This window comes from Anser anser, assembly GCF_964211835.1.
Source record: "Anser anser genome assembly, chromosome: 13".
In the NCBI taxonomy this organism is placed as follows: domain Eukaryota; kingdom Metazoa; phylum Chordata; class Aves; order Anseriformes; family Anatidae; genus Anser; species Anser anser.
The window spans coordinates 22,709,774-22,713,946 of record NC_139734.1 but is presented as its reverse complement, the minus strand read 5'-3'; the positions used below and the strand labels follow the sequence as shown (position 1 = coordinate 22,713,946).

General features: G+C 58.4%; 2 long non-coding RNA genes across 3 annotated transcripts; one reads left to right on the top strand and one right to left on the bottom strand.

Annotated features, from left to right (window-relative positions):
• Positions 1 to 217: 217 nt before the first annotated feature.
• On the bottom strand, positions 218 to 3,187 carry LOC310880980. Its single transcript, XR_014572028.1, has 2 exons — positions 2,489 to 3,187; positions 218 to 2,059 (listed from the first exon to the last, which is right to left on the bottom strand). It is a non-coding gene; the product is annotated as an uncharacterized lncRNA (long non-coding RNA).
• Positions 1,980 to 3,791, top strand: LOC310880979. 2 transcript variants are annotated; one of them, XR_014572026.1, is made up of 2 exons: positions 1,980 to 2,112; positions 3,202 to 3,791. It is a non-coding gene; the product is annotated as an uncharacterized lncRNA (long non-coding RNA). The 2 variants fall into 2 exon arrangements; XR_014572027.1 differs by having other exon boundaries at positions 1,985 to 2,112; positions 3,205 to 3,791.
• The last annotated feature ends 382 nt before the right edge of the window (positions 3,792 to 4,173 follow it).

Sequence of the window (4,173 nt, the reverse complement as noted above, 5' to 3'; positions counted from 1 at the left end):
CTTTCTTCCTCCAAGATGCTTTCTCTTCCAGATTTAGCCCATCACCGGGGAGTGGTGCTTTACCCTCCCGTACCCTTTCTCCTCTCCTCTCCCCATCTGCTCCCCCTGCGTTTCCATCCCCGGGGGGACGGAGGGGCGAGAGCTGGGCACAGGCAGAGCCGGCTGCTGACCCCCTCGGGCAGCATCTGGGGAGCCTCTCCCAACAGTGCCGGGGGGACTTGGTGCTGGCGTCAGGCAGGAGGAGCTGGAAATCCCCTGGCAGGGCCCAGCACCGCGCGTTGGCTCGCCAGCTCTGCTCCCCCGGGGCCGGGGGGCAGCGGGGAGGAGCGAGGGAGGCTGGAGGCACCCGCACCCACGCCGCTTCCCCGCGCCCTTTGCCAGTTGCAAGTGGCACTGGCTCGCAGCGATGGTCCCCGGCTGTGGCGATGAGCTTTGCTCCATCCCGAGGCCCTCAGCAGGACAGCAGAGGTGGTGGAGAGGAGCCCTGAGCTGCGCATCCCTCCCGGGGCTCACATTTCCCTGCCAGCCGGCCGTGGCTGGGTGTGCTCCTGCTGCCCCATCTGCACGCGGGCACCGGGGCTTCCTCCCCCCCACCCCCCCCGCCACCAGATGCTGTTTTGCTTTCAGATAGGTTGCGATGGCTGGGAGGAATGAGCTTTAATGAACAAACCTGGCTTATTAAAATAAATGTAACCAAAGTGCCAGGGCAGATTTAAAATGGAAAACAGGGTCTGGGAAATAAAAAGACAAGGCTGTTTCCTACTGAAACGCATCAGGGGAGGGCCTGCGCTGCTTCACTTTGCCCTTCCCTCCTTTCCCCCCAAACCACCTCTGGCATCTTCATCCTGCCAGTGCTCCCTGCAGCCCTGCTAAGGGCTGTGTTTGCCACTTCTCTGGCTGTCCCAAAGACCAACACCAGCAGTGCCAGCCGCAGAGCACCGACACACAGCCCTGGCATCTGCCCTGCGGCACCGCGACCTGCTGGGGACAGGGCCCCAAGGTGCCAGCAGGAACCGCGGCATGGCCCGGGCAGCCTCGAGCCCTGCAGGGCCCCTGCTGCTTTCCGGTGATGCTGAGGGAAATGTGGACTCTCAAAAAATGGAGAAAAATCTTCTAGCTGAGTTCCTAATATAGTAACAGTGCTTCTGCCTGTCCTACTTCACGGTGACTCTCATGCACCTTGCTCAGCAGCACGGACTGTTCCCTGGGCTGCTCCTGGGCACAGGCATCCGTGCTGCTGTGGATTTTCTCTTTCCTTTTCTTCTTCTTCTTCCTTTTTTTTTTTTTTCTCTGTTAATCTCCGCATTGCGTTTGACCCAAACACTCAGGTATTACTGATGCAAGAACCTGACTGCCCTGTGTTACACAGCCCAGAACCGTGTACTAGAGCCTGTACAAAGGGACAGGGCAGCCAAACGCTGCCACCAAGGTGTGTGACAGTCTCCGAGTGCAGGTAGAGACCTGGAGTCTGATGTTGTGCAAATCCGTGGAAGCCCAATGGGTGAAATCCCTGCTGTTTTGGGGCAGCAGTCATTGCAGGAAGGCCGGTTGGATACTGGTCCCAGCCACTGCAAATCGCTCCTTGCAACCAGTGCTTCATTCTGGTCCCACACAACACCTGGTCCAGGAACACGAGTGCTTACCTGGCCGCCTGACTTCGCTCCTGTGCCCTGGCAGGGAACGGGAGCACCAGAAACCAGGTGAACATCGCACAGCAGCCACTGCGCTTCCTCCTTCCTCCTGCGAAAATCATCCAGCCACAAATTCATGAAACTGCGGGAGCTTTGGGGCATTTCCCCAGCTATTTAGTGAGCAGCAGTGGGGTGTGGGGGAGCGCTGGGCTGCCCAGGCATGGCCCATCAGTGTCCGCGTGCCTCTTCGCTGCCCTGCGCAGGTGGTAATGAGGAGGAGAGGGGGACTCGAGCTGCAGCTGCTCCCCGTTGCTTCCCATCTCCTCATCTCCTGCTGGCCAAGCACCTGGGACCCACAGCCTCACCTCCTTTCTTCTGGAGTCCAGGGTTTATTAAGTTGTGTGTTATGGGCTGTTCGTAACAAATCGCTGCAGAGAGAAAACAGGAGATTTCAATGGCTTGGACCGAGCAGCAAAACCAGGTTATTTATGTTTTATGATGTGAAATCTATGCTTGCTCTATAAGGGTTTGGGAGTTAGGTGTCTTTCAAGCTCCTGAATAGCAAAATAAGGCTTGAAAGCAAACATTGCTGGGGTATTTTCCATCATTCAAAGCAGTTTTTTTAATTCTCCTTTCCATTTCCTTTAGCCAGTGCTATGGCTAAAGTGAGCAGCTCAGCTGAAGCAGGAAATTTCTTTTTGGTGATGCTAGCTGTGGGTTACAGGGTTATTCCCTGCTCTCCGATCCTCTCCGGGGCCCCGGTCTCCAGCCACCTCTGCTGTCCCCCCTTTGTCCCAGCGCAGGGATGCGGTGGGGTGGGATGAGGCTCCAGGCAAGAAGCTGCTTGAATTGCTCACGTTGTGAGGAACGGGGAGGTCTGCCAGCTCCTGCTATGGACAGCAGGGTGTCGTGCACACCTCCAGCCGGATATCTCTGAGAGCCTCGCAGCAGCATTGCTGTGAAAGGTGGGAGCCGTCGGGGGCTGCTCGGCGGTGCTGCTACAGGGCTCCGTGGTGGCTCTCCGAGCCTGGAGAAACGCAAACGTTTCAGCGGGCGGTTGGAGGCTTTCCCACCAGCCTTCCCACCGCAGAGCTCAGGCAGCCTGACATCTCCAACAGAGCTCCAGGAGAAGCCGGGGCGGACGAGCCCGCAGGAGCCGCTCCGTGGCCGCCGGCGGCCGCTAGGGGTAGATCGAGGCTAAGGAGACCTGGCTGTGGGGTGGGGAGGGGCGGGGTGGGGAAGAGAAGGTGGGGAGGGGAGGGAAGGGAAGGCGAATGGCTCGTCCTAGAGGCAGCACTATAGTACCCTGTTTTCAGGCTAAAGCACACGCAGAATCGACCTCCCCCTCCCCAAATCCGTAAGGCTTCCTGCCCGAGCCAAAACCCAGCTGCTGTACGTGACCCGAGCGGCACAGGGAAATGCCCGGTGTGCTCCCAGAGGGTGCTAGGGAAAGCCAGGGGGGCCCTCTGCCAGCCAGACCCCCAGTACAAATGCATTTGCTGAAGGTGTAAAAGAATTACAGGACTGAGGAGATTTCCCCCCCTTCCCTCCCCTATTTCCTTGGGACCAGCAGGAAGAGGAGGCAACAGGCAGGAAAGGAGAAGCGAAGCCGCAGAGAGACCTGGAGACAGCCAGCATTCCCAGAAACCCGTCCCACTTGGTGCTTTCCTGTGCTGCCTCAGTGGCAGCAGAGGCCTGAGAACGGGGATTTGCTACAGAAAGCGCATTCAGGCTGAGCGCTGGGTGCGTGTCATCACTCAGCTCCCAAACCGTAGCGACTGAGTCACCGGGAGATGGCTGGAGGCAGCCCTGTGCGGGGAGGAGGGGGCTGAGACACCCCGCGGGGGTAAACAGCTGGCTCTGAGCGTGGTTCCTAACTGGACTTCTGCATTTTGGTTTCGCCAAAATTGCGTGGAGAGCGCAGTGAGGCTCAGGAGCCTTTGGGATGGGTCCCTGCTCGGCACGCAGGGAGATTACAGCAGAGAAGGGTGGCTCGAGGGGTGCTCGTGAACTGTAGGGCAGGAGAGACACCGAGAGTCGAGACAGCCCGGCCCTGACAAATCTGAAAGCAGGAAAATTTGTTCTGCTCGGTTGTGCAACACTGCAAGTGTTCGTTCCCCAGAGCAGGCACCCCAGGACCTCCTCTGTGTGCCCCCGAAATGCGGCACAGCCAGGACGGGAAAAGGGAATCAGAGCGAGGGAACTGGGAGATGACGTGGTCTGGTGTCTGACCGACGTCTGGGGCAGAGCTGGGCTCTGGGATGATGCTTTTGGGTCAGCAGCCGTGGCATCTGCTGCTCGGGGGCTGTTCGCACCTTTCCGGAGGGTGAGGGAGGAGTGCGGGGCTCTGACCGCCGGGCAGGGGCCTGTGCTGGGGGCACGGCGCTGGGAGCCCGGCAGCAGCGGGAAGGGAAGCTGGCGGTATTGAATGACTCTTGAGTCAGGTTTGTTTAGAACTTCTTGATTTGAGGGAACATGTATAATTTTTTTTTTTCTGAGACAGGGTTGAATTTCAGTTCAAATCCCATTAATAAACCTTTCC